Source organism: Camelus ferus, chromosome 9, assembly GCF_009834535.1.
Source record: "Camelus ferus isolate YT-003-E chromosome 9, BCGSAC_Cfer_1.0, whole genome shotgun sequence".
Classification (NCBI taxonomy): Eukaryota; Metazoa; Chordata; class Mammalia; order Artiodactyla; family Camelidae; genus Camelus; species Camelus ferus.
Window position 1 is genome coordinate 1,048,505 of NC_045704.1, and position 12,047 is coordinate 1,060,551.

Below are 12,047 nucleotides of genomic sequence, written 5' to 3' on the forward strand. Positions count from 1 at the left end.
CCTGTTTGAAGATCCTGCAGATTTCACTGTAAAACCGAGTTGGAGCTAATACCTCCCCATATATATGTATGGTGTGGAGTTTGCAACTGAAAAGAAACTTTGTGTTCCCATCAAGCTAGGTGAATGACGGATTTCACACACAAATATCTCTCAGAACTGAGCATGTGGAGAGACGTGCGTTCATCTAGCACATAGGAACGGGTTGCAGGAGAAACTTTTACTCTGGTTTCTCAGTCTGTTTCCTAGTGCCGTTTTGAAGTTCCTGCAGATTTCTCTGCAAAACCGATTTGGAGCTTGTAGCTTCCCTTATAGACATATGGAGTGGAGTATGCAACTGAAAAGAATCATTGTGTTCCCAACAAGCGAGGTGAAGGACGGTTTCAATCACTATTTTCCCTCACAAATGAGCATGTGGAGAGGCGTTCGTTCATCTAGCACAAAGGGAACGTGTTGCAGGAGAGAATTTTACTCTGCTTTCTCAGTCTGTTTCCTAGAGCCGTTTTGAAGTTCCTGCAGTTTTCAGTGTAAAACCGTGTTTGATATACTAATTCCCCATATAGATGTTTGTAGTGGAGTTTCCCACTGAAAAGAAACTTTGTGTTCCCAACAAGCTAAGTGAAGTACGGCTTTCACACACACTTATCTCTCAGAACTGAGCATGTGGAGAGACGTTCGTTCGTCTAGCAGAAAAATAACGGGTTGCAGGAGAAACTTTTACTCTGGTTTCACAGTCTGTTTCCTAGGGCCGGTTTTAATTTCCTGCTGTTTTCACTGTAAAACCGAGTTGGACCTTGTAACTGCCCTTATAGATGTATGGATTAGAGTATTCAACTGAAAAGAAACTGTTTTCCCAACAAGCTAGGTGAAAGAAGGCATTCAATCACAATTATCTCTCACAACTGAGCATGTGGAGAGACGTTCGTTCATCTAGCACAAAGGGAACGGGTTTCAGGAGAGATATTTACTCTGGTTTCTCAGTCTGTTTCCTAGTGCCGGTTTGAAGTTCCTGCAGATTTCACTGTAAAACCGAGTTGGAGCTAGTACCTACTCATATAAATTTAATTACTGGAATTTGCAACTGAAAAGAAACTTTGTGTTCCCCACAAGCTAGGTGAAGGACGGCTTTCACACACACTTAACTCTCACAACTGAGCATGTGTAGAGACTTTCTTTCACCTAGCCAAAGGGAACGGTTTCCAGGAGAAACTTTTCCCTGGTTTCTCAGTCTGTTTCGTAGTGCCGGTTTGAAGTTCCTGCAGTTTTCACTTTGAAACCGATTTGGAGCTTGAACTTTCCCTTATAGATGTATGGAGTAGAGTATGCAACTGAAAAGAATCTTTGTGTTCCCAACATGCTAGGTGAAGTCGGCTTTCAATCACAATTAGCTCTCACAACTGAGCATGTGGAGAGACGTGCGTTCATCTAGCACAAAGGAACGGGTTGCAGGAGAAACTTTTACTCTGGTTTCTCAGTCTGTTTCCTAGTGCCGGTTTGAAGTTCCTGCAGATTTCTCTGCAAAACCGATTTGGAGCTCGTAGTTTCCCTTATAGATATATGGAGTGGAGTATGCAACTGAAAAGAATCATTGTGTTCCCAACAAGCTAGGTGAAGGACGGTTTCAATCACTATTTTCCCTCACAAATGAGCATGTGGAGAGGCGTTCGTTCATCTAGCACAAAGGGAACGTGTTGCAGGAGAAAATTTTACTCTGCTTTCTCAGTCTGTTTCCTAGAGCCGTTTTGAAGTTCCTGCAGTTTTCAGTGTAAAACCGTGTTGAATATACTAATACCCCATATAGATGTTTGTATTGGAGTTTGCCACTGAAAAGAAACTTTGTGTTCCCAACAAGCTAAGTGAAGTACGGCTTTCACACACACTTATCTCTCAGAACTGAGCATGTGGAGAGACGTTCGTTCGTCTAGCAGAAAAATAACGGGTTGCAGGAGAAACTTTTACTCTGGTTTCACAGTCTGTTTCCTAGTGCCGGTTTGAATTTCCTGCTGTTTTCACTGTAAAATCGAGTTGGTGCTAGTACCTTCCATATATACGTATGAAGTGGAGTTTGCAACTGAAAAGAAACATTGTGATCCCAACAAGTTAGGTGAAGGACGGCTTTCACATACACATATCTCTGAGAACTGAGCATGTGAAGACACGTTCGTTCATCTAGCACAAAAAGAACGGGTTGCAGGGGATATATTTACTCTGGTTTCTCAGTCTGTTTCCTAGTGCCTTTTTGAAGTTCCTGCAATTTTCACTGTAAAAGCGATTTGGACCTTGTAACTGCCCTTATAGATGTATGGAGTAGAGTATTCAACTGAAAAGAAACTGTTTTCCCAACAAGCTAGGTGAAAGAAGGCATTCAATCACAATTATCTCTCACAAATGAGCATGTGGAGAGACGTTCGTTCATCTAGCACAAAGGGAATGGGTTTCAGGAGAGATATTTACTCTGGTTTCTCAGTCTGTTTCCTAGTGCCGATTTGACGTTCCTGCAGATTTCACTGTAAAACCGAGTTGGAGCTAGTACCTACCCATATAAATTTAATTACTGGAGTTTGCAACTGAAAAGAAACTTTGTGTTCCCAACAAGCTAGGTGAAGGACGGCTTTCACACACACTTACCTCTCACAACTGAGCATGTGTAGAGACTTTCTTTCACCTAGCCAAAGGGAACGGGTTCCAGGAGAAACTTTTCCCTGGTTTCTCAGTCTGTTTCCTAGTGCCGGTTTGAAGTTCCTGCAGTTTTCACTTTGAAACCGATTTGGACGTTGATCTTTCCCTTTTAGATGTATGGAGTAGAGTATGCAACTGAAAAGAACTTTGTGTTCCCAACAAGCTACGTGAAGGACGGCTTTCAATCACAATTATCTCTCAAAACTGGGCATGTGGAGAAACGTTCGTTCATCTAGCACAAATGGAACGGGTTGCAGGAGGAACTTTTACTCTGGGTTCTCAGTCTGTTTCCTATTGCCGGTTTGAAGTTCCTGCAGTTTACACTGTAAAACCTGGTTGGAAGTAGTACCTCCCCATATAAATGTAATTAGTGGGGTTTGCAACTGAAAAGAAACTTTGTGTTTCCAACAAGATAGGTGAAGGGCGGCTTCAAATCACAATTATCTCTCACAACACAGCATGTGGAGAGACGTTCGTACGCCTAGCAGAAAGGGAACGGTTTGCAGGGGAAACTTTTAATTTGGATTCTCAGTTTGTTTCCTAGTGCCGGTTTGAAGTTCCTGCAGTTTTCACTGTTAAACTGAGATGGAAATAGTACCTCCTCTTATATATGTATGGAGTGGGGTTTTCAACTGAAAAGAATCTTTGTGTTCCCACAAGCTAGATGAAGGACGGCTTTCAATCACAATTATCTCTCACAACTGAGCATGTGGAGAGACGTTCGTTCATATAGCACAAAGGGAACGGATTTCAGGAGAGACTTTTACTCTGGTTTCTCAGTCTGTTTCCTATTGCCGGTTTGAATTTTCTGCAGTTTCCACTGTAAAAAAGGGTTGGAGCTAGTACCTCCCCATATAAATATAATTAGTGGAGTTTGCAACTGAAAAGGAACTTTGTGTTCCCAACAAGATAGGTGAAGGACGGCTTTCACACACAATTATCTCTCACAACAGAGCATGTGGGGAGACGTTCGTTCACCTAGCAGAAAGGGGACGGTTTGCAGGGGAAACATATACTCTGGTCTCTCAGTCTGTTTCCTAGTGCCGGTTTGAAGTTCCTGCAGTTTTCACTGTAAAACCGAGTAGGAGCTAGTATCTACCCATATATATGTATGGAGTGGAGTTTGCAACTGAAAAGAAATTTTGTGTTCCCGACAAGCTACTTGATGGACGGCTTACACACACATATCTCTCAGAACTGAGCATGTGGAGAGACGTTCGTTCATCTAGCACAAAGTAAATGAGTTGCAGTTGAGACATTTACTCTGGTTTCTCAGTCTGTTTCCTAGTGCCGGTTTGAATTTCCTGCAGTTTTTTTAGTAAAACCGAGTTGGAGCTATTACATACCCATATACATATATGAATTGGAGTTTGCAAATGAAAAGAAACTTTGTGTTCCCAACAAGCTAGGTGAGGGATGGCTTTCAAACACACTTATCTCTCAGAAATGATCATGTGGAGAGACGTTCGTTCATCTATCACAAAGGGAATATGTGGCAGGAGAAATATTTCCTCTGGTTTCTCAGTCTGTTTCCTAGTGCCGGTTTGAAGTTCCTGTATTTTTCATTGTAAAACCAGGTTGCAGCTAGTACATACCAATACATATGTATGGAGTGTTGTTTGAAACTGAAAAGGCACATTGTGTTCCCAAATAGCTAGGTGAAGGATAGTTTCATACACACTTATCTCTCAGAATTGAGCATGTGGAGAGACGTTCGTTCATCTAGCACAAAGTGAACCGGTTCCAGGAGAGACTTTTACTCTGGTTTCTCAGTTTGTTTCCTAGTGCCGGTTTGAAATTCCTGCAGTTTTCACTGTAAAACCGAGTTGGAGCTTGTATCTACCCATATAAATTTAATTAGTGGAGTTTGCAACTGAAAAGAAACTTTGTGTTCCCAACAAGCTAGGTGAAGGACGGCTTTCACACACACTTATCTCTCACAACTGAGCATGTGTAGAGACTTTCGTTCATCTAGCACAAAGAACGGGTTGCTGGACAAACTTTACACTGGATTCTCAGTCTGTTTCCTAGTGCCTTTTTGAAGTTCCTCCAATTTTCACTTTAAAAGCGATTTGGACCTTGTAACTGCCCTTATAGATGTATGGAGTAGTGTATGCAACTGAAAAGAAACTGTTTTCCCAACAAGCTAGGTGAAAGAAGGTATTCAATCACAATTATCTCTCACAACTGAGCATGTGGAGAGACGTTCGTTCATCTCGCACAAACGGAACAGTTTGCAGGAGAAAATATTACTCTGGTTTCTCAGTCTGTTTTCTAGTTCCGGTTTGAAGTTCATGCAGTTTTCACTGTAAAACCGATTTGGAGCTTTTACATTCCCTTATAGATGTATGGAGTAGATTATGCAACTGAAAAGAACTTTATGTTCCCAACAAGCTACGTGAAGGACGGCTTTCAATCACAATTATCTCTCACAACTGGGCATGTGGAGAGACATTCGTTCATCTAACACAAAGGGAACGGGTTTCATTAGAGACTTTTACTCTGGTTTCTCAGTCTGATTCCTAGTGCCGGTTTGAAGTTCCTGCTGTTTTCACTGTAAAACCGAGTTGGAGCTAGTACCTACCCATATAAATTTAATTATTGGAGTTTGCAACTGAAAAGAAATTTGTGTTCCCTAAAAGCTAAGTGAAGGACGGCTTTCACACACATTTATCTCTCACAACTGAGCATGTCTAGAGACATTATTTCACCTAACACAAAGGGAACGGGTTGCAGGAGAAACTTTTACTCTGGTTTCTCTGTCTGTTTCCTAGTGCCGGATTGAAGTTCCTGCAGTTTTCACTGTAATACCACTTTGGAGCTAGTACATCCCAATATATATGTATGGAGTGGTGTTTGCAACTGAAAAGGATCATTATGTTCCCAACAAGCTAGTTGAAGGACGGCTTTCACACAAACTTATCTCTCAGAACTGAGCAGGTGGAGAGACGTTCATTCATCTAACACAAATGGAACGGGTTTCAGGAGAGACTTTTACTCTGGTTTCTCAGTCTGTTTCGTAGTGCCTTTTTGAAGTTCCTGCAATTTTCAATGTAAAAGCGATTTGCACCTTGAACATTCCCTTATAGTTATATGGAGTAGGGTATGCAACTGAAAAGAAACTTTGTGTTCCCAACAAGCTAAGTGAAGGAAGGCTTTAGCACACAATTATCTCTCAGAACTGAGCATGTGTAGAGACATTCGTTCACCTAGAACAAAGGAACGGGTTGCAGGGGAAAATTTCACTCTGGTTTCTCAGTCTGTTTCCTAGTGCCGGTTTGAAGTTCCTGCAGTTTTCACTGTAAAACCGGGTTGCAGCTAGTACATCCAAATATATATATATGGAGTGGTGTTTGCAACTGAAAAGGATCATTGTGTTCCCAAATATCTAGGTGAAGGACGGCTTTAACACTCACTAATTTCTCAGAACTGAGCATGTGGAGAGACGTTCGTTCATCTAGCACAAAAAGAACGGGTTGGTGGACAACTTTAACTCTGGTTTCACAGTCTGTTTCCTAGTGCCGGGTTTAAGTTCCTGCAGTTTTCACTGTAAAACCGATTAGGAGCTAGTATCTACCCATATATATGTATGGAGTGGAGTTTGCAACTGAAAAGAAATTTAGTGTTCCCAACAAGCTAGTTTATGGACGGCTTACACACATATATCTCTCAGAACTGAGCATGTGGAGAGACGTTCGTTCATCTAGCACAAAGTAAATGGGTTGAAGTTGAGACTTTTACTCTGGTTTCTCAGTCTGTTTCCTAGTGCCGGTTTGAATTTCCTGCAGTTTTCTCTGTAAAACCGAGTTGGAGCTATTACATACCCATATACATATATGAATTGGAGTTTGCAAGTGAAAAGAAACTTTGTGTTCCCAACAAGCTAGGTGAAGGATGGCATTCAAACACACTTATCTCTCAGAAATTATCATGTGGAGAGACGTTCGTTCATCTATCACAAAGGGAATATGTCGCAGGAGAAATATTTCCTCTGGTTTCTCAGTCTGTTTCCTAGTGCCGGTTTGAAGTTCCTGTATTTTTCATTGTAAAACCAGGTTGCAGCTAGTACATACCAATACATATGTATGGAGTGTTGTTTGCAAGTGAAAAGGCACATTGTGTTCCCAAATATCTAGGTGAAGGATGGTTTCATACACACTTATCTCTCAGAATTGAGCATGTGGAGAGACGTTCGTTCATCTAGCACAAAGTGAACCGGTTTCAGGAGAGACTTTTACTCTGGGTTCTCAGTTTGTTTCCTAGTGCCGGTTTGAAGTTCCTGCAGTTTTCACTGTAAAACCGAGTTGGAGCTTGTATCTACCCATATAAATTGAATTAGTGGAGTTTGCAACTGAAAAGAAACTTTGTGTTCCCAACAAGCTAGGTGAAGGACGGCTTTCACACACACTTATATCTCACAACTGAGCATGTGTAGAGACTTTCGTTCATCTAGCACAAAGAACGGTTTGCTGGACAAACTTTACACTGGATTCTCAGTCTTTTTCCTAGTGCCTTTTTGAAGTTCCTGCAATTTTCACTGTAAAGCGATTTGGACCTTGTAACTGCCCTTATAGATGTATGGAGTAGTGTATGCAACTAAAAAGAAACTGTTTCCCAACAAGCTAGTTTAAAGAAGGCATTCAATCACAAATATCTCTCACAACTGAGCATGTAGAGAGACGTTCGTTCATCTAGCACAAAGGGAACGATTTGCAGGAGAGACTTTTCCTCTGGTTTCTCAGTCTGTTTCCTAGTGCCGGTTTGAAGTTCCTGCAGTTTTCACTGTAAAACGGATTTGGTGCTAGTACCACCCCATATATATGTATGCATTGGAGTTTGCAACTGAAAAGTAACTTTGTGTTCCCAACAAGCTAGGTGAAGGACGGCTTTCATTCACAATTATCTCTCACAACTGAGCATGTGGAGAGACGTTCGTTCATCTCGCACAAACGGAACAGGTTGCAGGAGAAACTTTTACTCTGGTTTCTCAGTCTGTTTTCTAGTGCCGGTTTGAAGTTCATGCATTTTTCAATGTAAAACCGATTTGGAGCTTTTACATTCCCTTATAGATGTATGGAGTAGAGTATGCAACTGAAAAGAACTTTGTGTTCCCAACAAGCTACGTGAAGGACGGCTTTCAATCACAATTATCTCTCACAACTGGGCATGTGGAGAGACATTCGTTCATCTAACACAAAGGGAACGGTTTTCATTAGAGACTTTAACTCTGGATTCTCAGTCTGATTCCTAGGGCCGGTTTGAAGTTCCTGCAGTTTTCACTGTAAAACCGAGTTGGAGCTAGTACCTACCCACATAAATTTAATTATTGGAGTTTGCAACTGAAAAGAAATTTGTGTTCCCAAAAAGCTAAGTGAAGGACGTCTTTCACACACATTTATCTCTCACAACTGAGCATGTCTAGAGACATTATTTCACCTAACACAAAGGGAACGGGTTGCAGGAGAAACTTTTACTCTGGTATCTCAGTCTGTTTCCTAGTGCCGGATTGAAGTTCCTGCAGTTTTCACTGTAATACCACTTTGGAGCCAGTACATCCCAATATATATGTATGGAGTGGTGTTTGCAACTGAAAAGGATCATTATGTTCCCAACAAGCTAGTTGAAGGACGGCTTTCACACAAACTTATCTCTCAGAACTGAGCAGGTGGAGAGACGTTCGTTCATCTAGCACAAAGAAAATGGGTTGCAGTTGAGACTTTTACTCCGGTTTCTCAGTCTTTTTCCTAGTGCCGGTTTGAATTTCCTGCAGTTTTCTCTGTAAAACCGAGTTGGATCTATTACATACCCATATACATATATGAATTTGAGTTTGCAAATTAAAAGAAACTTTGTGTTCCCAACAAGCTAGGTGAAGGATGGCTTTCAAACACACTTATCTCTCAGAAATGATCATGTAGAGAGACGTTCGTTCATCTATCACAAAGGGAGTATATTTCAGGAGAAATATTTCGTCTGGTTTCTCAGTCTGTTTCCTAGTGCCGGTTTGAAGTTCCTGCATTTTTCATTGTAAAACCGGGTTGCAGCTAGTACATACCAATATATATGTATGGAGTGTTGTTTGCAACTGAAAAGGATCACCGTGTTCCCAAATAGCTAGGTGAAGGACGGTTTCACACACACTTATCTTTCAGAATTCAGCATGTGGAGAGACGTTCGTTCATCTTGCACAAAGTGAACCGGTTTCAGGAGTGACTTTTACTCTGGTTTATCAGTTTGTTTCCTAGTGCCGGTTTGAAGTTCTCTCAGTTTCCACTGTAAAACCGAGTTGGAGCTTGTACCTACCCATATAAATTTAAATAGTGGAGTTTTCAACTGAAAAGAAACTTTGTGTTCCCAACAAGGTAGGTGAAGGACGCCTTTCACACACATTTATCTCTCACAACTGAGCATGTGTAGAGACTTTCGTTCATCTAGCACAAAGGAACGGGTTGCTGGACTAACTTTACACTGGATTCTCAGTCTGTTTCCTATTGCCTTTTTAAAGTTCCTGCAATTTTCACTGTAAAAGCGATTTGGACCTTGTAACTGCCCTTATAGATGTATGGAGTAGTGTTTGCAACTGAAAAGAAACTGTTTTCACAACAAGCTAGGTGAAAGAAGGCATTCAATCACAATTATCTCTCACAACTGAGCATGTGGAGAGACGTTCGTTCATCTAGCACAAAGGGAACGGGTTGCAGGAGAGACTTATCCTCTGGTTTCTCAGTCTGTTTCCTAGTGCCCGTTTGAAGTTTCTGCAGTTTCCACTGTAAAACAGATTTGGTGCTAGTACCACCCCATATATATGTATGATTGGAGTTTGCAACTGAAAAGAAAATTTGTGTTCCCAACAAGCAAGGTGAAGGACGGCTTTCATTCACAATTATCTCTCACAACTGAGCATGTGGAGAGACGTTCGTTCATATAGCACAAATGGAACGGGTTTCAGGAGAGACATTTACTCTGATTTCTCAGTCTGTTTCCTAGTGCCGGTTTGAAGTTCCTGCAGTTTTCACTGTAAAACCGAGTTGGAGCTAGTACCTACCCATATAAATTTAATTAGTGGAGTTTGCAACTGAAAAGAAACTTTGTGTTCCCAACAAGATAGATGTAGGACGGCTTTCACATACACTTATCTCTCACACCTGAGCATGTGTAGAGACTTTCTTTCACCTAGCACAAAGGGAACGGCTTGCATGAGAAACTTTTACTCTGGTTTCTCAGTCTGTTTCCTTGTGCCAGTTTGAAGTTCCTGCAGTTTTCACTGTAAAAGGGAGTTGGAGCTGTACCTCCCCATATATATGTATGGATTGGAGTTTGCAACTGAAAAGAAACTTTGTGTTCCCAACAAGCTAGGTGAAGGACGGCTTTCACACACACTTATATCTCACAACTGAGCATGTGTAGAGACTTTCGTTCATCTAGCACAAACAACGGGTTGCTGGACAAACTTTACACTGGATTCTCAGTCTTTTTCCTAGTGCCTTTTTGAAGTTCCTGCAATTTTCACTGTAAAGCGATTTGGACCTTGTAACTGCCCTTATAGATGTATGGAGTAGTGTATGCAAATAAAAAGAAACTGTTTCCCAACAAGCTAGTTGAAAGAAGGCATTCAATCACAAATATCTCTCACAACTGAGCATGTGGAGAGACGTTCGTTCATCTCGCACAAACGGAACAGGTTGCAGGAGAAACTTTTACTCTGGTTTCTCAGTCTGTTTTCTAGTGCCGGTTTGAAGTTCATGCAGTTTTCACTGTAAAACCGATTTGGAGCTTTTACATTCCCTTATAGATGTATGGAGTAGAGTATGCAACTGAAAAGAACTTTGTGTTCCCAACAAGCTACGTGAAGGACGGCTTTCAATCACAATTATCTCTCACAACTGGGCATGTGGAGAGACATTCGTTCATCTAACACAAAGGGAACGGTTTTCATTAGAGACTTTAACTCTGGATTCTCAGTCTGATTCCTAGTGCCGGTTTGAAGTTCCTGCAGTTTTCACTGTAAAACCGAGTTGGAGCTAGTACCTACCCATATAAATTTAATTATTGGAGTTTGCAACTGAAAAGAAATTTGTGTTCCCAAAAGCTAAGTGAAGGACGTCTTTCACACACATTTATCTCTCACAACTGAGCATGTCTAGAGACATTATTTCACCTAACACAAAGGGAACGGGTTGCAGGAGAAACTTTTACTCTGGTTTCTCAGTCTGTTTCCTAGTGCCGGATTGAAGTTCCTGCAGTTTTCACTGTAATACCACTTTGGAGCCAGTACATCCCAATATATATGTATGGAGTGGTGTTTGCAACTGAAAAGGATCATTATGTTCCCAACAAGCTAGTTGAAGGACGGCTTTCACACAAACTTATCTCTCAGAACTGAGCAGGTGGAGAGACGTTCGTTCACTAACACAAATGGAACGGGTTTCAGGAGAGACTTTTACTCTGGTTTCTCAGTCTGTTTCGTAGTGCCTTTTTGAAGTTCCTGCAGTTTTCACTGTAAAACCGATTTGGAGCTTGAACTTTCCCTTATAGATATATGGAGTAGAGTATGCAACTGAAAAGAAATTTTGTGTTCCCAACATGCTAGGTGAAGTCGGCTTTCAATCACAATTAGCTCTCACAACTGAGCATGTGGAGAGACGTTCGTTCATCTAACACAAAAGGAACGGGTTGCAGGAGAGACTTTTACTCTGCTTTCTCAGTCTGTTTCCTTGTGCCGGTTTGAATTTCCTGCAGTTTTCACTGTAAAACCTTGTTGGATCTATTACTACCCCATATAGATGTTTGTATTGGAGTTTGCAACTGAGAGAATCTCTGTATTCCCAACAAGCTATATGAAATACGGCTTTCACACACAATTATATCTGAGATCTGATCATGTGGAAAGACGTTCTTTCATCTAGCACAAAATGAATGGGTTGCTGGTGAAACTTTTACTCTGGTTTCACAGTCTGTTTCCTAGTGCCGGTTTGAAGATCATGCAGCTTTCACTATAAAACCGAGTTGAGGCAAATACCTCCCCATATATATGTATGGTGTGGAGTTTGCAACTGAAAAAAAAACTTTGTGTTCCCAACAAGCTAGTTGAAGGACGGATTTCACACACACATATCTCTCAGAACTGAGCATGTGGAGATAAGTTCGCTCATCTAGCACAAAGGGAACGGGTTGCAGAAGAATCTTTTACTCTGGTTTCTCAGTGTTTTTCCTAGTGCCGTTTTGAATTTCCTGCAGTTTTCCCTTTAAAACCGATTTGGAGCTTTTATCTTCCCTTATAGATGTATGGAGTAGAGTATGAAACTGAAAAGAAACTTTGTGTTCTCAACAAGCTAGGTGAAGGATGGCTTTCAAACACACTTATCTCTCAG